This window comes from Manis javanica, chromosome 12, assembly GCF_040802235.1.
Source record: "Manis javanica isolate MJ-LG chromosome 12, MJ_LKY, whole genome shotgun sequence".
Lineage (NCBI taxonomy): Eukaryota > Metazoa > Chordata > Mammalia > Pholidota > Manidae > Manis > Manis javanica.
In genome coordinates this window covers 10,728,558-10,751,526 of record NC_133167.1, presented here as the reverse complement: position 1 = coordinate 10,751,526, position 22,969 = coordinate 10,728,558, and the positions used below count along the sequence as shown (strand labels likewise).

Sequence of the window (22,969 nt, the reverse complement as noted above, 5' to 3'; positions counted from 1 at the left end):
ATAGTTAAAATATTTCATATTATTTCTCAGTGGGGCCCTGAAAACTGAGTAACATGTTGCCTTTTCCCCAAATTAAGTACAACCTGGCACTGGAAAAATAAGCTCTTCCTTTCATTACTTTTATTTCCTTGATTATGCGCTCTACAAATAAGTATCAAGAAAATTCAAGGTAAAAATCTGTTAATAAAATACTGAGTTGAGGTTTAAGTTAGACATTACATCTTATGGTATTATTTTCTCTCTGAAGTTCCAGTGCCTTTTTTTGCTGGGGCAGCTGAAGATCTGTGGGTGAACTCACTTGTGGCTTCTGTTTGTGTTCCAAGTCACTTTTGTCCCAATGAACTTGTGTTGGTCATTTTGTTTCCGAGCACCTTACCTGTAAACTGAGAGAATAATTCTGCTGCATATACTCATAAATAGAATAAATGTAGTTTGATGAATAAAGCACATAGCACAGGTTTAATAAATGATAGACTTTATTTTAATCAGTGAGAGTGATTCTTTTTCTGATACTGACTAAACAATATTTCATAGGACCTAAGAAAAACTCCTTGAAAAAATTAAGTAGTAAACCCTTGTTTCAATTTTTCTTTTAAGGAGCTTTATTCATTCACCCTACAACAACAAAAAAGGAAATGGATTTATTATTTTGACAAAGCATTGTTTAGTCATCACTCTACCTAAAACTTGCTAAATCTTCTACTTCTCAGGTAACTACTCTAAAGAAGTCCACAGAAAAGCAAATATTCATTTTAAAAATTAACTTTTACTTTGAAAGTGAGATCAGAAAAGCTTTTAACACAGATCCAAAAAGCGTTGCCAGAAAGTTAGCTGCTGTTTCAAAGAACAGTGTTGAAGAAACAAGAGCCTGTTAGCAGGTCCAGAATGTGGGCACATAGCCCACCGAACAGCAATGAGACCTTTGATACCCCATCTCTAGGCTTTGGATATTCCCATTCTCTTTTATCTCGGCTACTCAGGTGTTTGCTTTTCCTCCCTAAAGCAGAAAACCGAATACGAATGATGTAAAGGTTGATAGTAAACATTTATCTTTGAGCCTGTGTTACATGCCAGTCACTAAGATACACACTTTACATGCCTTATCTCAGTTAATTCTGACAAGAAGCCACAGAGGAAGGAATTATTGCCTCATTTAAGAGGTTGGTTCAGATCACATGGTACCTTGGTTAGGGCTGAGACTGAAGCTTGGGGTGTGAATTCAAGCTATTTACAAATGCAATAATAATTACTAGAGTTTCCTGTATTCTTTAAAAGAGTGAATGAACTTTTATTTTTTCCTATATATTTTTCCTGGTTAAAAGTAACCAGCTTACTCTTTACTTGAGTTGGTTCCACAGTTGTTGGGGCTTTGTTTAGTTATTTATTTTTCCTTTTCTTCCATATGATTTACTGGCTCTCAATAAATAGGAATGTTTTAAACTTATATATGTATTTTAATTTTTCAATATAAGATATGCATTGTTCTATCATTTAGGTGTTTTTGTCTAGAGCTGTAATTACCTCTCAGAGACATCATTGCATAAGACAATATTTATTAAGTAATTGTGAGTTGTATTTCATTGCCTATTTCTTGGTTCTTTTTTCTTCATCCCCAAGTATAGCAAAACTGTATTTTATTCCTTTCATTTTGTCTATTAAAGTTTCAATTAAACTTATGTTAATTTTTTAATGTTAAAACTTATAGTGATTCTTCATATCTCAAAACATTGGCTTAGCAGCTTTTACTTCTAGTCACATTTTAATATTTTATTGTCTTGTTAGGTCTTTTTTTACATGTTATTTATTTTTTCTTTGGATTTTAGCATCTTAAAATGTGTCAGAAATATGCTTAGAAATAATTGCATTTCTTTATGTTACAGTTGAAAAATTAAATTTCAAAGGGCTTGAATGGCTTACTCAAAGCCACATAGCTAGTGGTAGAGTTGGAAATAATTCCATGTACTTTCCTGTTTTCTATGCTTTTTTGCTCAGTGTAAGTCAAAAACATTAGGAAAAAAAAAAAACTAATAGGCCCCTAAATAGCTTTAAAGCTTTGTGTAACAATAACTTCTACCATAGCCTATTATATCCACACTCCCCTCATTCCCTTCATTTTACTCTCATCCTGATATCTTGTTCCTTTATGGCTTAAATTATAGTTATTCAATCAATCAGTTTTAAGGTTATGGGCTATTACTTAGTCAGATGAATTTAACTTTGTTGGAATTCTTGTTCTTTGGTGCACATGAAGAAAAAATGTTTGAGTCATGTTGGTAGTTTGGTCCAAAGGGCTGACTGGCATTTTATTTATTTTTTAAATACAGTTTTTGCTGTACTTAGTATTTAGATGTATGGTCTAGAATGGGTGATGTCAACATTTCCTCACAACTAACCTGTATAGCATCTGGATGTTGGCAATTTAAAATGGATAGAATAGTATGCTAGATTTACCCTGGAAATTTAAGATTAATAAGTTTCTAAAAATAAACAAATCCTTATTGTTTTAGGAAATGCATACTAAAGCAAAGAAGCATCTTGTTTCCAATTTAAATTAAAATGATTCAGAAAAAATTGTGTGTATATATATATATTAATATATTAATACAAATATTATAATAAAGAGTGAAGAGTGGGGAGAGAGAAACAGATGTTAACACTTAGGACATTTTGTGAATATACAGAAATTCTCCATACTATGTAACTTTTCTATAAAGTCTGTGATTTCAAAATAAATTAAAAAATAATTGGCAGCATGAAACATGATCTGACATCCATTTAAAGACTGGCATCCGCATACTTATGAAAAATAAACAGTGAACTGTAAAAAATCTTTTTCACTCATATACATATTTAACCTTCTCAGATAAATGACAGCCATTACTTACACAGTTCGATCTTAAAAAAAGAATCCCCGAGGAAAGAAATCCTTTGGTTAGAAGTCCAGTGGGTTAAATTAAAACTGAAAAAGAAAAATCTATGTGAAGTGGAGCTTGGTGTGATTATAGGTGATGTTAAAACTGCTCCCCCCTCCATGTTCCAACCCACAGCTTCCAATTTTCCTAACCCTATTGTAGTAAATTGGGCAGAAACTCAGCAATAATTCTACAAAATTTTCAGTCATGTCTTTTGTCCCAGGCTCCCTCCACCAAGATCCCTAGGCCTCCTGTTCCCTCCAGTCATTGCCAAGGATAGCTACTTGCGGTGGACAGATTGACCCACTGACCTATAATCAAATAATTGAAATTCATTCTCTCCTAAGTGTTCACTCAACAGCCCTCCATTTTAAACAAATTATGTCCAATTGAGAAGCCTTTTAAGAGGGATTTTAATTATTACCAAGCAGTGGTGGAGATATAGCTATGTGTACGTGGGTGTGGATGTTCTCACACCAACCCACAGGAGGTCCTAAAATCACTTGCTGACAAAGAGCAGACAGTAAAGTTTGCATCCATCTACCAACTGAGTCATCACAGCCTCACTTCCCATATTTTGATGCAGTACCTTTTTGAACATTTTTTTTCCTAGCAAGAACGTTCATAGCTCTTCCCTTTCTAAGAATTCATTACATAAAAGTTTTTCATAAAGCACATACACAGTATTCATGATACATTCTGCCAAATTTGAGGAGAGATGGTTTAGGGAGACTCCTTATGAGATCTCAAAAAGCATATAGAAAATATAATTCGGCCATTTGGTGTAAAATTATTCCTTGTAGTCATGGAAGCACCAGAATTTTAGTTAATATAAAAACAGAAGTGCATTTGCAGATGTAAAAGAAAAACATTGCTAAAGGAATGATTATTAAACTGCTTATTTAGGATTTATTCTTTGAAAGAAAACAAAGTCTCAAACAATATTCTATTACCCTGTAAACCTAAGGAAAATGGGATATCTGTAAACTCAATGTAATTTTTAGGTAATAATCAAAGTAAGTTAAAACAAGATTAAGGGAGATTTACACAAAACACTCAATAGAAAAAATACTTCCTAAAATAGAAAAATATAGAAAATAGAAAGAAACATGATCACACAAAATCTGAAATGGGTTGTAAATGGTTATTTTCACCTTTTTCAGTTTACAAAATTAATGAAACAATGAACTTTAAACATGTACATGAATAAAAACAAAATTACCTCTTATATAATGCTGCATCCAGTGATAGTACTAGATATTTAATATTTGTAAGTAGAAACAATGTATAAGAAAGTATGAACAATCCCTCTACCCACTAGACATTAAATTTTGGTGAATTACTTAGAATCCATGACCCTCGGATGTCTCATCTTTAAAATGGAGGTAAAGTGCCTGGTACACAGTAGGCACTCAACAAATGGTAGCTACTAGAAGTTATAATAACAGTTAACATGTATTGAGTGTTCATTGTATTCCAGGCACTTTGTAAGAGCTCTAAATGCATTATCTTACTTAACACGTAGAGATCATGGTGGTGGTTAACAGATCAGATAGGATGCTACAGGAGTGAGAAAACAATTTTATAATTTACAAAAATAATATTGAGCTTTAAGAAAATAAGATCTGCATCTGAAGGGCTTAGCAGGAATTGAGAGTCAAGTGTTGGGTTAAAGTTCAGGGTATCCTGAGGTGTCATGCTAACACCCTTCCCTTTCCTAGGCATTTTGAGGGGTATGGAGCCTTCAGCTTTCCCACTGAAGCCCTCATTATTGTGCGGAGGTGACTATGGCCTCCAACCATCTCCAGGTCCTTCCAAGAGTTCAAGTCCCAAGAGGGAGCTGTTCCCTGACAGATTTTGCTCTCTAGTGGTACTGAGGCAGGGAAATGGAAATTCTGGATTATTCATCTTCTGTGGAGAGAGGGGATTACTCCTTTTGAAAAATTTAGACAATACATGAGAATAAAATGAGGTTTCATTGGTTTAATAGCACAATATAAGAACAAAAATGATTCATTTATGATATAGTTGGAAATCAGGGAGGGGCTGATCTAGGGACAGGAGTTGTAAGCTTTAAAATTGTAAGCATTCAAATAGCTGCAGAGCAACATGTATTATTTTAGTGTTATCACAGCTCTTCTCAGCTCCATTAGATTGAGAGTTGGTTAGTGAAAATTGATATGCAATTATAATGTTCATAGTAACGTCAGGATCATTAACCATTACAAGTGTACTGCAAGTGCACTGCTCCTGTCTGTAGTTTTAGTAATACTTTATTACTGCCAGGACTTTTCTCATTGACTGTAGAATGAGTCCAATCATGACAGTTTCTTAATTCTACAGTCTTTTAAATCAATGAAAAACTATTTGACTTCTAAAGTACACAATTCCAAATAAAGACTCAAAGACAAATCATTACACAAATTTCTAAGGCATGTTACCTGATTGCATTTTTATTAATGTTTTTTACAAGTAGGATTTAATATGCTTGTATTTTATGTCCATAATCTACAACTAACCTTTCTAATTATTCTAAATTTTCCACTTCCTTTAGTCCAGTATCTACAGTAAAATGCTCATACACCAAGAATGACACTATGACATATCATTTCCACACTCCTTATTTTTGACCAAAATAATGCCCTGCTTATCTGCTACGTAACATATTAGTCACCTAATGATTTCCCACAATCTTGTTCTCCCTTTACTGTTTTTTTTTTTTTTTTTGCCTGGAAGACTCCATTCATGTCAGTAAGTCCAATTCCACTTACCCATCAAGTATACTATTCAAACATCAACTCCACAAAGTATTCTTTCATCTATCTCTCCATCTCCTGTCAGTATCTCTTCCTTTAAAGTCCTCAATTAATTGAACTAAACTTTACTTAGTAGTTAGTCTTTCCATCTGGTTTCATTGAAATCTGGCTTCTTTATAGGACTAGAAGTTTCTAGAATATGGTATCCTTATTTGATTGGTATTTTTCATCTCAAGAATAATCATTTTGATTTTCATTTCCTTAATTATGTCTTCTAAATAGCAATTTTTAAACAATTTTTGAGGAGATCCAACATCAATTTTTTTTTTTGGATCATGCTTTTGATGTTATAGCTAAGAAAACTTTGCTTAACCAAAGATCACAAAGATTTTGTTTTCTTCTATAAGTTTTATAGCTTTTTACATTTAGGCCTTTATGTTCCATCTGGAGTTGTGCTTGTATGAAATACAGGTCCAAGTTCATGGTCTCTTTTATATAGATGTCCAATTCTCCCAGCATAATTTGTGGAATACTATCTTTTGCCTTGGCAATTTTGTTGAAAATCAACTGACCATATAAGGTCTTACTGAAATTCTGTTCCATTGATCTATATGCCTATTCTTATACCAATAATACACTGTCTGATTACTGTAACTTTAATTGGGTAGTGTAATTTAACTAGGTAGTGTAATACCTCCAATTTTATTATTATTCTCAAAATTTTTTGGCTATTCTAGATCTTTTACTCTGAATTATAAATAAGGATAAGCTTATCAATTTCCAGAAACAAAAGGTTAAGATTTGAGATTACGTTGAATCCATAGATCAACTTGAGAACAGCCATCTTAACAATACCAAGTCTTCTAGATGAACATGGCATGTCAATTTCTCTCAGCCATTTGAAGTAGTTTTCAGTGTACAACTCTTACACCTTTATTACATTTATTCCTAAGTATTTTATTCTTTTTGATGCTATTTGGAATTAAAGTGTCATCTAAATTTTATTTTCAGACTGTTAATTTGTATATCAAAAAAAATTTATCTTGATCTTGTATTCTAAGATTGTGCTAAACTTACTTATTAGTTCTAGTAGTGTTTATGTATATGTGGTTTCTTTAAGATTTTCTATGTACAGGATTAGGTCATCTGTGAATAAAGGCAGTTTTACTTCTTCCTATTCAGTCTGATGTCTTTCATTTATTTTGTTCACCTTTCTGCACTAAAACTTTCAGTAAAATTTTGAATAGAGGTGGTGAGAACAGACATCCTTCCCTTGTTCTTGATCTCAGGGGGAATACACTCAGTGTTTTACCATTATGATACTAGCTGGAGGTTTTTGCTTTTTAATAGATGCCCTTTTTAGGTTGATAAAGTTCCCTTCTATTCCTAATTTTCTTTCAAGTTTTTAATCATAAATATGTTGGATATTGTCAAATGCTTATGATAATGTGGTTTTTGTCCTTTAGCCTATTAATAATGGTGTTTTACACTATTTGATTTTTGATGTTAAACCTATCTTGCATTCCTGGTATATACTCATTCACATGTATTGCATGACTTGGTTTGCTAACATTCTGGGGGAAGTTATCTGTGTTCATGAGGGCTATTAATCCGTAGCTTTGTTTTCTTGTAACTTACCTGAATTTCTTAGTACTGTAATAATACCTTAATAGAATGAGTTTAGAAGTTTTCTTGATTTCAGAGTTTGTGTTATTTCAGAAATTGTATTATTTCTTCTTGATCTATTTAATTGAATTCACCAGTCTATCCATCTGGGGCTGGGATTTTCTTTGTGGGAAGATATTAGAGTATTAAATTTATTCGTTATAGATCTGATATGGGTTGAACTGTGTCACTCCCACCCCCCAAAAAAGAAAACATGTTGAAGTCCTAACTCCCCAGTAACTCAGAATATATTCTTCTTTGGCAATAGGATCATTGCACATGTAATGACCCTGACTGCTGTCCTGGTAAAAAGAGGAGACACACATGAGGGGAGAACGCTATGTGATGGTGGAGGCAGAGACTAAAGTGATGCACCTGCAAGCTAAGGAATGCCAAGGACTGCCAACAAACCACCGGAGGCGAGGAGGCAAGAAAGGATTCTCCCTGATAGGTTTCAGAAAGAGCACAGTCCTGTCAACACCTTCATCTCAAGACCTGTAGTTTCCAGAAGCTAGAAGTGAGGCATAAATTTCTGTTGCTTAAGCCACCCAGTTTGTGGTACTTTGTTATGGTAGCCCTAGGAAAGGAATACAAACTCTTCTCAGGTTTTCTGTTTTCTTGTTTCAGTTTTGGCAATTTGTGTCTTTCTAGGCATTTGTCCAATTCATCCACAAACTGTCTTATTTGTTGGCAGGAAGTTATTCATAGCCTCTTTTAATTATGGCAGGGTGGGTGATGTACTTTTATTCCTAATTTTGATGATTTGTGTCTTCTCTTTCTTGATCAGCCTAGTAAAGGTTCAGTTTTATTCTTCCAAAAACCAACTTTTATTTTCATTGATTTTTGTTATCTGTTGCATTGATAATATGATTTCCAATATGATTACTTCCTCTCTTTTGCTAACTATGGGTTTAAGCTGCTTTTATTTCTCTAGTTTTTAAGGTTGAAGCCTAGAGCACTGCAACACTTTCTTTTCTAATATAGGTGTTTAAAGTAGTAAATACCCTTCAAGTCACCATTTTAACTGCATTCCATAAACTTTAGTATGTTTTCATTTTCATTCAGTTCAAGATATTTTCTAATTTCCTTTATTACTTCTTCTTTGGCCCATTAGTAATTTAGTGTAGTTCCAAATATTTGGTTATTTTCCAAATTTCTTTGTATTACCTATTCCTAATTTAATTCCACTGTAACCATAGAAATACTTTTCATGATCCCAATCCTTTTAAATTTATTGAGACTTATTTTATGGCCCAGCATATGGACTATCCTGAGAATATTTCTTAAAAAGAATATGAATTCTGCTGTTATTAAGTACAGTGGTCTATACATTATCAGTTAAGTTGATACTGTTATTCAAGATTTCTATATCCTTAGCTGTTTTTTGTCTAGTTGTTCTACCTATTGCTGAGAGGATATTGAAATATTAAACTATTATTGTGTATTTCTTCATTCAGCACTTCACACATTTAGGGCTCCCTTATTGAGTGCATGTACATTTCTAATTGTTATATCTTCTTGATGTACTGATGTGTGCCTCCAGAAATATTTGTCTTGAAGTCTATATTGTGTGATAGCAACATAGCCACTGCAAACCTCTTAAAGGTTACCTTTGATAAAATTAGAAAATTGTTCAGATCTTCAGATAAGTCTTGAATATTATGCATAATGCTTTTTCTCATGATTAAGATACAAGATACACATGAGCATTCAGGAGTCATTATCTTACAAGATAATGTAACAACTGCATAATGAGTATGTTTAAGGATTTCCTCTAGCATTGATTCTTCGGTATTTTTAAGACTTGTCTCAGTGAAAGGATGCTGGTGATTGCCTCATCTCATATGTTAATGTTTAAGACATCATTATTATCCAAGTCATGTTTGTCAAGTTAAATGGGACCTGAGTAAGAGACAAAATGGTGATTTCAATAGGAACTTTAAAAAGTTCCAGTCTGCTCAATGAATCATCTGTCCTCTTGAATGTCCATGAAATTTTTTACTGATAATGTAATTTAATTGCCTAAGTATATTCTTAATCCCTATATATGATGACCTCTTTATGAGATTACCACATTGAGACTTCTTGATTTGTGGTTGACTTAAGTCACCTCTGTTTTGATGCATTAAGGTAAGGACAAGAAAAAACTATGCCATTATAGAAAGGTGGAAGGGTTTTAGAGAATAGAAGATGAGATAAGCATTAATTGAATTGGTGCATATGATCATGCATCAGAAGGATATATAGGGGCCACCTTCTTTTTGAGAAATTATTTTTTCCAGGGAAATATATAAACTACTTACATAGGCAACTCAACTTTTTCCCCCCTATTCGGTTGACTTTCTATTCCCGGGAATGCAGTTTCTCACTGTCAGCTAAGCTTTCTGATCAGCATATTAAGAAAGGGATAAATTGCAAAGCTCAAGGAACAGTTACTTGCAATTTCCTAGGAATCCTCCTTATCACTTTTGAAAGTCTTGTTATACACCCTGTAGCCCAGCAAAGCTTCATTTAAATTTCAAACTTCAAAATAAACATTTCCATGAAGACTTCTTGCAACACACAGTAACAAAAGATAATCAACCTCTTCTGATTTAGGCAGTTTTTAAGTAAACTAGATAAACACAGCTGTCACAACTTCCAATAAACATAGAATAGCATAAAACCACGTGCCCTTGTATTCCTCGGAAAACATGTGTCTTTCCTCTAGTTACTAGAAAATTCCGTACCAAATAGCAAGATAGTTTTCTCATATTGTAGGACGTTACATTTATCTTAATCAGACTCCTACAACGGATCATACAGAACCTATAACTAAAACGGCATCAAATGATACATTAATGGAAATACTTAAACCCTATCCTTAAAATGGACAGACTAGGAAAAGCAATCTCAGACCTAAGCTTTGGGGAGTGCAAAGTACCTCCACAACCCTGTTTGACCTACTTTGTAACCACAGGTTCACCCCTGAGGTAGGCAGCTCTCATGCCACCTGTTGATAACTCACGAAGTGGGAATTTGTGTTTCCCACCATCCACTTCAGGCAGCATGTGCCACCTCTACGCAGCAACACGAACTTGCAGCAGAGCTGGGCCCAGGGGGACAGTTTCTCAGTTGTAACAGGGCCCACTCGCCGCTTCTCCCCATGTCGGGTCCCTGGAAAGCAGGACCCTTGTTTCATTCTGTCTGTAGCGGGAGTTATTTACGGCAGGAAGGAATATTATCCACGTGAAAGGACGAATCGGGGGAACAAGCCCTCATCCTGAGACCCGCCACGGTCCTTCTACCGGTGTGCCTCCAAGGCACATCGAAAGCACGCCGCAGCCCTGCGCGAGCGCGCGCAGACGAGCAAGCGCCGCGGCCGGCCCCCCGCGAGACGTCCCTCCCCGACCCCCGGACGCGGGCCGCGCCAACCGTGCCCCGGGGGCGTCCCACTCCATTTCCCTCCGCCCCGCAGGCCGGGGCCACCAGGAGCTTCCGGGATCCGGTACCCGTGCGTGATGACGCATATGTGCGCGAAGACGTGGGGACGCAGGCGGGCCGAAGAGAGCGTGAGTTTCGCGTCTGTTTGGCGCCGCTCCCGTCATCGGTTAAGCCTGGCGTTTCTCGCCTGTTCTTGGTGCCGTGGTGGCGGCGGCGGGTAGGGGGCTGTGGGGTGGCTGACAGCGCCTCCCGAGGCCCGGGGCGGGGGCGGGGCCAGAGGCGCGCTCCCCCCCGATCGCGGGCGCCCTCACCAGTCCCAGAAGAAGGGGGGCGTGCCCTGGGGTGTCTCCGCCAGGGGCCCCTGCGTCCGCAGCCCGGCGTCCGCTTTAGGCCGACGGCGCCGGGAGGATGGGCTTGGCTCTGCGGGAGCTTAAAGATGCCTTTTGAGAGCAACGCGTGTAAAGTGACGTTGCATCAGCCACAGCTCGCAGTTTCAGGTGCTAGTGGGAGACTAACGTTCTGTCTCTGAGCGAACACAACCCTAAGTAGGGATATTTCTCTGAATCCACCCAAGTGAATTTAACCCTTTCCTGTCCTGATCGCTCCTAAAACGAGCACAAACGGAGCCTAAACTCTGTTGAAGACTCGGGGTTACTCTCAAAATGAGTTATTGCATAGTCCGATTTAGTCATCGAGGTATGTGTGGGCCCCTTTGCAGTGCTCTTAGTAGCGGCTGGACTTTGTTTCTTCCTTTTTATTTTTACTTTGGAATTACGCCTTAAGTCTGTCTAATTTCCACATTTACATGTCACTTTTTGCTGGTTCTAATAAACTTTTAAGACTTAATTTACTGCTGTTGTGTCAGGGGTCGGGAAAGCAAATAATATTAACAAAAAAATAGCAGTGCATTGGGTTTCTATATCCCAGGACTACTAGCCTCAGTCACCCAGAACTTGTTGGAAATACAAAATTTGAGGTCTTACTCAGACTTGCTGAATCAAATCTGTCTTAACAAGAGTTCCAGTTGCATATGGGTGCTAAAGTTTGGGGATTACTGGTTTAGTGATTTAAAAAACAGCCATTGTGGAGTCACAGAATGGAATTTGAATCCAGGTGGAGCCTTTTCTGGGTGTAAGACCTTGGACAAGTTACTTCAAGTTTACTTAATAATGCTGGAAGTACTCGGTGTGAACATACAGGAAAAGTGTTTAACATCAATGCATGAAGGAAACACTCAAAGATGAGGTATTAATAACTTGTTAGAACTGCGTAAAATAAATACAGATAGATTGTGCTGAAAGAATTCTTCATTGGGTTAAATATGAGTTGTGGTGCACGAATATTATGAGCATAGCTAAAGGACATTTTACTTTTTTATACCTGGATTCCCAGTTACATTTTATATAATCAAGGTTGTGGGATGCATGATGTTCAGTGAAAAGTTATAGCAACATGTATTCCTTAATAAGAATGCTATTGGGCTGTAGTATTTTTAAGAATTGCCTTAGTAATTGTTTCAATGGGTAGTTTTTAAGTCTTTGAGTCTCTGTTCTTTTCAGCTTAATTATACTTTCTTTGGACCCAGAATTTGGTAAAGTTGGTGGATAACCAGAGATAAGCCTTAGCCTTAGAGGTGAGAAGTACTTTGAAGCAGGGACTTGCAAGCAAAAGACAAGGCTGAAAATGTTTCTGTGCTTATCTTTCTTTCCCACATGGCATATAGCTCCCCGATAGCAGAGGGGCCTCATCATATCCTCTCTCCCTCCATACTTCTGTTTTCTGGAAGCATCACAGGAGTTCAAGTTAGATGTGCCCTCCACCTGCTATTTTTTTCCAATTGTCAGTTGCAGTACTTACAGTTTTCCCCTTTCCTTTTCAGGGAGCCAGGGTTGAGGGAGAAAGAGAAATATTCAGGATTTGAAGCAGCTGCCCTAAAGCCTGGACTCATTCCACTGTTGAGAAGGGTCAGTGCCACACTTTGGCCTAAACAAAGTGTCACTTTGATCGGAGAACAGTGCTCCCAAGCCACACCATAGCTCCTGATACTGTGGGTGAGTTAGTTTTTGGATGAACCTGAGTCACTCTGGATATCAGCTTCTATAAATAACTCTGTTAATACTTCCCATAAATTAACACTGTTTCCTCATGGAGCATTCATTTTCCATAGGCCCCAAACATTTTTCTTATTCTTTGTGTAGAGACGTAGACTGTGTCGTGGTTTTGTGTTGGGCAGACCCTGCTCTGAACCATGCCTCTGCTGTTTACTGATTGTGTCCATTTGACAAGTCAACATCCTCAGCCTGAAATTCATCTTCTATAAAATAACGTAGGATTCATGGAGTGTGCCTCCCTCAGGACGTGGCAATAATGAAATAAAGTGCAAAATGCAAAACACACCCATTATGTGTTAAGGATAGAGACTCAGTAAAGTGCTGTGTTTTGGACAGGAGGAAGAAAAGGTCGTTATCACCTCAAACCTCACTTTACCTCATTCATCTTGCAGTATTTTTATAAATGAGGTGGTTTTGTTAATACCTAACTGCATGGCTTCTTTTTTTTTAAACAAAGATGCTAAAGTAAAGAGTCAAGCTTTCACATTACTGTGAATGAGAGAAAGCAAACACTTGGAGAAAGTTAAAACTCTAAACCTGGTAGAAAACACTATCCAGTTTGATCACCATAGCCAAGCAACTTCCTTAAAATAGCTTTAGGTGTTTACTGGAAGGTCATGGTCATGGGGCGATTAATACTAATATTTAAGGATCTGCAGTTAGTTAACGGCGAAAGTCAGCTATAGAAGGGAACACTGTGTTATAGGCGATGATACCTCACTGAAATATGCACCAAAGGATTATACAATATCAGGATAGTTATGAATGAAATTTATACATATATTAAAATGATTTTAATTTTATATAAATAATATATAGTTTGTGTGTGGGAGAGCTATATCTAATTTTGGAATTTCTTTGTTGAGTTTCTTGGGAAACACTGAAAATACTACTAACTGAAATTGTTATGTTTCAATATGGCTTCTTCATGATAAAGTGAAACTTTCTATGTTTCATTTTTTTAAAAAGTGATTAAAAGTCTTGTGTATTTTTGTGTTTGTATGTCACATATGAGTATGGAAAATACTTGAATAAATACCAGGTCAAAATTTTGTTTATTTGGCAATGTGTTGTAGTGTGGGGATGGGGATATATAATTTGTACACTTATGCAAAGTTAGATATGTCCATGCATATTGTGAGCATTCTTTTTAAAGATCATTTAAAAGACAGAAAGAGTGCTTTAAAAAGATTTCCTTCTATGCTTTAGCTATGGTAATCCAAGTAGTGGTCCTCAGATATTTTAGCTGGAACCCTCTTTAGCAGAATCTTAGCTGTAAATCTCCAGAGCTAAGAGGCTTTCAGAAGGAGAGGCTGAAGGCCCAGGCTTTGCCTGCTCGTGCTCGTCTTGAACCTCTTGCAGTGATACTCCAAGGCATGTCCCTGGAGCTCTGGAGTCAAGGACACTGGGTGCGAAACTCTCCGTCTGTGTAGAAAACCTTACGAGTTGAGCTATACTTAAAAAGTCATGGCATTAAGAATTCTTGTGAGTGGGATTCACAAATGAACTCTGAAGACAACTCCCGGGGTGTTTCAGCAACATCAAATGTGTATATAGCTTCTCATTTACAGGAGTGAGTGATTATTAAGAAATCCAGCCTGCAGTCTGACCCATATTTTACAAAAGTGTGCATGTAAAGAGAGGAGCCTGTGCAATGTTTTTTGGAAAACATCTAAGCTTTTTTTTTTTTTAATCCCTCTTTGCTGTGACAGCTGTATCACTGTTACAACTATTAAATATTTTAACTGGCTGTTATTTAGCATTACAAATAAGTCCAGGAAAAAGAAACAAGGAGTCAATGGAAATGTATTGTGTTTACCGGCCCTCTGTTTTTTGTTGTATGAAAGCAGCTGGTTTGCATTTATATAGTAAAGGGGTTTTCTTAAAGAGTCGATTTTTAGTTAGTAGTGAGCTTTCATAAGGAAAATAATTTCAAATGCTAAGTATTTTTGAGATTGTTTTTAATAGTAGTAATATCACATTGTTTTTTTTTTACATTGAGGAGGTTTCCTGGTGACAGCTGGAGTGTGGGGGAAGGAGAGTCACTTTCAATCGGCCAGCTGCTCTGTGCAGCATCATGACAGTGATTTTTCAAAGCTGGTGAATAATTTTGGCTGTATTAAAAAAAAAAATGCATCAGGTTTCTGGAAAGCGATAGATAATGTGCAAGAGCCCTTTGGGATCTAGATGATAGCCAAGTAACAATGTGTGCATTCAAGTTTGCATGTTGGTGTTATTTACCATGTAGTTTCTTGGACATTGTTACATGCACATCACAATTATAAAGCAATGAAGTCTAGTTCCATGGTGGGGAAATACATTACTCTATGAAGAGGAAGGTAGAGTGGAAAACAAACTTCAGAAGTGTGCTGTGTGCTTTCACATAATATACTACTATATTTATTCTGCACAAGGATTCTAGGAAGTTAAGTGGAGTTTTTCTTACTTATGGATAAAGAAACAGAAACTCAACAGGGCTGACTATGATTTGCCCAAGGCCACATACTAGTAAATGATGGCATCTATATTTGTCCTCAAATCTGGCTTCAGCTCCAGGAATGTTATTACACCAACAGCTGTTTCTCCATGGTGTTAACTTGCTTATGCATTTTTAATCCAAAATCACAATATCCGGATAGTTATGAATGAAATTTATACATATACTACAACGATTTAAATTTTATATAAATAATATGTAGTTTGTGTGTGGAAGAGCTATATCTAATTTTGGAATTTTTTCCTTGAGTTTCTTGGGCAACACTGTGAAAGAAATTTTACTACATTTTTTTATGTTACAAATACCAGCAATTTGCAATTATGTGTGTTGTAAGTAATCAGTTGTGATTTTAAATGTGAACAAATGCAGGAATAAATATTGTGCATAATGCCTATGAAGTCCCTTCCTTCATATGAAGGTATTCAAGATTTCCTCATTTCTTTCAAGGTATGTTAATTTTGTATTAATAAGGGACCTTTGACCTTCTCAATTTCCAGCTTGTAACTGTTATGTCCACTAAGTGCTGACTTCAAACAAATCCTCCTATTTTTGTGAGATTGCTCCACTGCTTCTGACTATGGGTTTCAAGGGTCATTTCATTTTCCCATTGCCCACAGGTTGATGCCTACCCCAGTGTTTCTTTCCTTGTCTCTTTACCCACTCATCCCATGTAAAACTTTAAAAATTATTTTTGCTGTTTTCGAAACATTCCATGTACCTTTACATACAGTCCTAATACAGTTCTTTATCACTGTAATGTTGCTGTTTGTACATCTGCATCTCTGAGGCTATGGTTGTCTGAAAGGACTGTGCTTCCCCTTTAGTATGTGCTCAGATGCTTATTAAATGAGTGAATATAGGCAGTGAGATATAAAATTATATGCTTACTGCTTTTATTGCTGTAGTTTCACATTCACTGGTTTCTCTGGGCTCATGATTAGAGACATTTGCTGATTGGTCTGTTAATGAGTTACGTGATGATGGTGAAAAATGAATGGGTGAATCTCAGAAGAGCTTGCAGGATACTTCCATGATCCTTCCCAAAGTCTCTGAGATTGAAGAAGCCTCTTGTTCAAATTTTTTTTTTTGAGCGGATGAATCTAAGTGATTCATTGTACTGAAGTTCTAGTCAGAAGTCTTCATCAAATGATAACATTTCACTAAATGTATGATCTTATTTTCAATGAAGAACAAAGACATAGATTCTACTATTTTTAAAATCACTTCAGTAATTAGATGTATTCTTTAAAAACATTAATTTTGTATAAATAGAAGCCAAATTTTTGACCATATAATTTTCCTTTTGGGATACCATTCTTGATCCAGTGTCCAAGTTTACAACTAAGTATCTGACTTTGAGAGGACTTTGCCTCATTTGTGCAAAAATCACTCTTGTCCTGACGTCCTAGCTCTGTGCACTCTTCTTTCTTTAGGAATTGCATGCCCACAGCAGACCTTTGAGATACTGCTTATCAACCCTCCATTTTGGTTCTGTGGGCTAGAGAGTAATGTTAGTAGAAAATGAGAGTTGATGATGCTTGAAAGAAACTGGGTCTGCTTGCCGGCCCTTGGCAAATGTCCTGGTGTTTTGGATAGGGGTCTTTGACTGCAAACAACAGGAACCGAGTTCACTTAGTCATGTCATCCAAATAACTGCTTCCAGGATGAGGATTTATTGGAAGTGTATCAGTAAGCTCAGAGAATCAATAGAAAACCAAACCACTAGGCCTTGGTAAAGGACAGTAGCTAGTTGAGCACTTGAAGTTTGGGTAAACTTGGTAGATTTGGAAAATTCTAAGTTAACGCTCTGCATTTCAGCTCCAGAAGTTGTTAGTGTTAGTCTTAATGTTTCTGCACAAGTTTTAGTTTCTAGGGAGAGAGTTACTATTCCAACTCTGGTCACCATCACCCTTGAATCAGTGTTGGACTACATCCAGTAAGGGTAGGAGGCAGGTCCCTGTTACCTTAAGAATGAGGTGTTGATGCTGGGCAGATGAGAACCCCAGGCTTCCCCCACCACCTAATGATGAGTGGATATCTGTGTGCTTTGTGAGAACATGACTGACACCTCTGAAGTCTGCTATGCTCTTCCCCTTCTTGACTAGTTCTTGTGATGGGAGGATTGCAGTTCTATAAAAAATTCACTAGCAGTTCTCATACAGATTAATTTAAATGGGGAATGGCGATACTTTCTCATTGACTTTAGGTAGATAAAGAATCTGGCATGGAGCAAACGTGAGAATGGAATTCCTTCAATCCTCTTGAAGGGAGTGGTGGTAGGTGCTGGCACCTGGTTTAAGGACTGATGTCTGAAGAGCTGTCAATCGGATAATCTTAATGAGCCCTCATTACACTAAAACTTTAGTTTGTTAGAGAAGGAACCAGCTTATGATTGATACTGGAAATCATAAGTGATGATGGATCAGAATTGAAGTTGACACTAATTCACCTCTCTGTGGAGCAAAAGTCAAGATTATATATAAAATCCAGTAATTTCATTTTCACATATAAAGATGATCTCATCATTTCTGTTAAGACTGTAACACTTAAAAAAAGAGGGAAAAATAAAAATTTTGCCACCTGACATCTCAAGATTATTTTTTTAATCCTAAAAGTGAAGGCTCATTAAATTCTCAAGTTATCAGGGAATGTTGACAGAAACTCTGGTTTGAGATTTATTATAAAATTTATTTTAATTAAAAACTCATGTGCCTTCCACATACCACATCATATTGTTTTTAAAATGTGTATGTGCTTGAAGCGCATGATACAGTTTAAAAATGTAGGATCATAGAAAGCCCAGAAAAATGCTAATTGTTTACTAAGTCATAAAAGAACTTAAAAGCTATTCAAAATTTTTAATCTTAAGCCTTCTTTGTATATAGGGATTAAAAACACTATCATTTCCCAATTTATGATTTCATGTATATAATCTCTCTTAATCCTCACAAAACCAAATGAGCCTGCATTATCTCCTTTTACAGGTGAGAAGCTGGCAGTTAAATAACTTTCCTTAGGTTACATAGCTGGCGAGTTGTAGAGCTTTTACCAAAGATCATGCCCTTAACTACCACGTACACATAGACATTGCTAGCCCTGCGAATCATTTTGAGGAAAGACATTGGGAGTTTCTTTTCCCAGAGCCTGTCTACTTACCCGCAGTTACCTGACAACTTATTTATGTTCAGACCCTGTTCACGTGTGTTACATTATCCATCATCTTGTGCTTCTGTGTGCTGTGAATGTGGCAGCAGTTCCTGTGTTGCAGTAGAGTGCCTTGTGAAGCCTTCATCCCTTTAAGTCTTAGAGCAGCCCAAAAGCCTGTCATGTTGAATTCAGCAAGATTACTTTTTGTATAACAAAGCTGAGTGTTGCTTTCTAGGTGAAAAATAATTAAATACTTTTAAAGAATGTATTTGATTAACAGGAAGCTGATCTGTGTAAATTAATTATAACTATAATGATGTCACAGCCTTGTCTTTTGTTATTAACTAAATAATTGACCAGAAGTTTGGAAGTTCATTGTAACTGACAGTGGTTTGACCTTGTGTGTTGTCTAGAAGTGAAACATGCACAGTGCATGTAAATGGCAGTTTGTTCATTGAGCTGCATGTGTTGTCAGGGCATCTCATCTTTTGGGTTCTTATTTTTACTCCTCCCTTCTTTGCTGAAGTCGGTGTATATGAAATAAATGTTACTCTGATTTATCTCACTAAAAGCATCCAGTCAAACACAAATGTTGTCTGTTCTTGACTAATTATCATCAGACATGAAAACTTGGCACCTTTAGGACATATAGTCAAGTAAACAAATGCCAAAATTAAATGAATCTTGATTTTAAATTCTGCGTGAAGGAAGGTAAAGCAACTTTTGGTGTAGAGAAAACATAAAGGAGAAGAGTAGGGGCACATTTGACAGGCTGAGAGAGAATCTGTCCCCTCTTATTCTGACTTGTCCAGGAAAATCCAGAGCATGTAGTATTTGAAATATTTGAGTGATGAGAGCCTCTAAACTTTGGCGAGTTTTATTAAAGAAATGGGATTGTAGGAGTAAAACATGGAGGGGAAGTGGGATAATGATGACTGACACCCAGCAGTTCCTAGATGCAGGCTGTCTCCCCCCGACACACACTTCATGCTAGTGGCATGGCCTGTTCTGCTAGAATGTGACAGAAGCATTTCTGAAATCACCAGACTATGCAAAATCATGCATAAAAACCACAGAGCTTTGGGGGCAAATGGTGTTAGGTGCAGAACACTCAAAAACCTTGTCAGTGACACACACACACACACACACACACACACAAGATTGGAACCTAATAAAATGGTAGTTTTACATGTTAAATGGTTAAGAAATACCTAAATACTACAACAAATATGGTACCTTAGCTTCAAAAAGTCCTGAACCTTGTGGAAGTGGTTGTCAGGATTCCAGCTTGTGAATTATTGTCTAGTGATGGAAGGAGGGTTATCTGGAATTGGATGGCCAACCATAACTGCAGATGTGTGTGGATGTAATTCATAATAGACCCTGTGAACTCAGGTAGCTGGTAGACTTCTGAGGTGTGTAAATGTGTACATTGCATGAATTTCTGTCCCGCTTGCTTCAGCTGAGCACAGTTTTCTGCACTCACCTAGTGCTTATTGCTGATGAAATTGTGCATAATCAAACGTGAAATTTTCATTATGCTCAAATTGTTCCTTGATATATTAATTGCATTTGAAACTGCAAATTTGCTAGTTTCAAAACAAGTACCGTAGCAGAACTGACTGGATTAATTCACTTACACTTCCCTAATGTAGCTCATAGCTCCATGCTAATAGCACATTCATGCTGTTTCCACTCTTTAAAATATCTTTCTTTCTTTTACCCATTTTTTTAATCTTTCAAAGCCTGGTGCATGTGAGAAGTTTCCCTAAGATATTCCTGAATTGGATTGTCTTAATATTTTCTGCATTGGCACATATTTCTATATTTGCCCATTTCCAAAGTGTTGGTTTTAGAAGTGACATAAGGTATGCTAGTAGTAAAGTAGGAAAAAAAAAACAACCAAATGTCTGAGTAGCTCTAAGCAGAAAAAAGCACACTTGTTTATTAGGTGAAATTAAGCTTTTTCTAGCTTGGGTGTGATTGATTTTGCGCAAAGAAGAGCAAATTTGGATGGTGTTTTACAGCAACGTGAAGATGATTTCCATGTGGCAGCCCTTTGGATGACACACATGTTAACGTCTTTAATGATATTAAGGTGCATTTCTATAAAAGTCATTCTTCAAAGGCAAAGTGGCATAATCTGACCATGCAACTAGTGATCCTTTATGTGAGTAATTCTTAAAAGATGGAGAAGCTGTTTTTGCTTCTTTGTGGCTTCCCTCCCGTGTTAAACCTTACTTCACAGGTCAGGGCCTGGGGGTGAAAGAATTCCAAGCAGGGCACACTTCATACCCCACGTCAGAGCCCCCACTTTGCAGAGTCCTTGCTAGTTGGATGCCTGGCCCTGGTGGGAGAAATTCAGAGCAGGCACAGAGGCGTTTGTTCCTGTTGTACAGAAAATATGTAACAAATTAAGAAAAGTGACATTCGGATTATTATTACTTTTTTGTTTCTATGTTGATTTTAAAAATGGATTCTTTGTTGTTTTATCTATGACCTGACCATGGTAACAATTAACACAAGAAGTGGGGTATTTAAACATTACTTTGTATTACTCTCTTAAATGTGGATCTACAAATTGACTTGTATCAGGAAACAATTCCAGTTGAGAGAATAAAAGTTTTACATAGTGAGGTTTTCTATGTTTGAAATATTTTCAATATGAATATACATTTTGATATATTTAATGGGAATCACCAACTGTCCTTTCTTGGAAAAGTCTTTATGCTGAGATTATGTCCTCCCTACTTCTTTGGGTAGGTAAAGTGTGATATCTGTTATTAAAAAAACTGTGGGGTGACCTCCTGTTTCAGCTCTGACATCTAAAGAGCTTAGAAGTTGGCATCCCTGTCCTCCTAACAAGAAAAAATCCAAACAAAGTCAAGACTTTTCTTAGAGCCACAAGACAATTGAGGTCAAGGCACACTGTCACCCCAAAATCTGGAGAGGCAGATTTATTTCAAGAATCACAGCCAAGTTAATATAGGAGGGGAAAAAACTCTTTTTTTTTTTCCTACAGTCCTAGGTTCTTTGGCGGGGGCCCTGTGAACTGGACAGACGAAAGACAAATGGACAAGAGAAAAAGGAACAAGTTTATTAACATGTGTGTCATACATGCATGTAGGAGTACCTAGGAACAAATAACGCAAAGGGACAGTTAGAATTTGGACTTTTATAGCATCTTAGCAAAAGTGCAATGCATTTTTAGAGAAGTGACAAGACAAAAGAATACGGCTTTGAGTTCCTAGGGCAGCCGATAGTAGGAAGGCAAATGTGGGGGGGAACTGGTGAGAGATACGGGTTCATTTGTAAAGTTTGTTATGTGGATCCCTCTGGTGCTGCATCTAAGTTTGTCTCTAGTGATTAAGTTTTGTCCTTCAAAGACAAAAGAGGAGAGAGGAACACCTTTGCAAATTTTACGTGAAGAGATAGCCAGAGAACTTTTCCTGTATCTGCTTCCTCTCAATTGCCTTCGGCTCAAAATAACCCTCATGTCAAGTGACATGGTTTGGGGTGGCTCATTCTGTTCCCCTGCATTCAGCCTACCTGAAACCGAAGCCGCTGGAGGCAGTAACTGGTTGGAACATTTAAATGGTGATTTTGACAAATTGCTGGATCCTGAGTGTAGAAACTCTCAACTTGTCTGCGCACAAACCTGACTCACACTTTATTTTAATAATAAGGACTCTGGAGCCCAATTATCTTGGCTAAAATCTCAGGTCTTCTGTAAAATGGGAAAATAATAGTATTTGCTTCATAAAGTTTCAGTGATTGAAGGGGATATGTCAAATGACAAAACTAAAACAATTTAGTAATGTGGTTGATTTCCTCCTGGGATGGGGGAGTGTAGTGCCTAACCAGCATGGAGCACTCTTCCCTGAGGAATTCTGGGCAAGAGTGAGTTTTATAGGATGTTAAAAGATGCAATGTGGAAACAGGGCATGATTGGGTAGAAGATGGGGGCTTTCCTTGCAAGGCTAACAGGCCTGTTTCCTAGGGTAAGGTGAGGTAGCTAACGCTCAGTGGAGGACTGTGATTTGTGTTGGTTTCCTTGACAGTGAGGCACTTGCCTAAGTACAGGCTGATTCAGGTTTGGGTTTGTGATGGAGGCACAGCCACCAGGGCGGGCTCCCTTCTGTGGGTTCTGATATCATTAAGAATGAACTTTATTAGGTAAGAGCATACCTGTACGGCTTCAGAGCAGTACAACCAAAGGTGAAGTAGTAATATGTATATGTAACTTTAGCCAATGATTTGATTTTTCTTTTAGACTGTTATTTTGGAAAAACTATAAATCAGTGGCAAATGGGTGTTTCTGTATAAGGCATTGAAATAGCAGCTAAGATTAATGAGTGTCTATTCTGTGGCATTATTCTAAGTACGTTGGTATTTTAAGTCATTTAATCTTTACAGGGATTCTAGGATCAGGTTTAGCTATTAGTATTATTACCCCAT

At 37.0% G+C, this 22,969-nt stretch overlaps 1 protein-coding gene across 8 annotated transcripts in view; it reads left to right on the top strand.

Moving 5' to 3' along the window:
* The first annotated feature begins 10,753 nt into the window (after positions 1-10,753).
* The window catches only part of RHBDD1 (rhomboid domain containing 1), a 118,128-nt gene continuing 105,912 nt past the window's right edge, over positions 10,754-22,969 (top strand). For 3 of the 8 annotated variants that reach the window (XR_012123486.1, XM_036997795.2, XM_017660509.3), the window contains exons 1-2: positions 10,754-10,884; positions 12,636-12,807. The gene's annotated coding sequence lies outside the window, so the exon portion shown is untranslated. The other 5 variants (XM_036997794.2, XM_036997793.2, XM_017660491.3 and 2 more) reach the window with 5 other exon arrangements.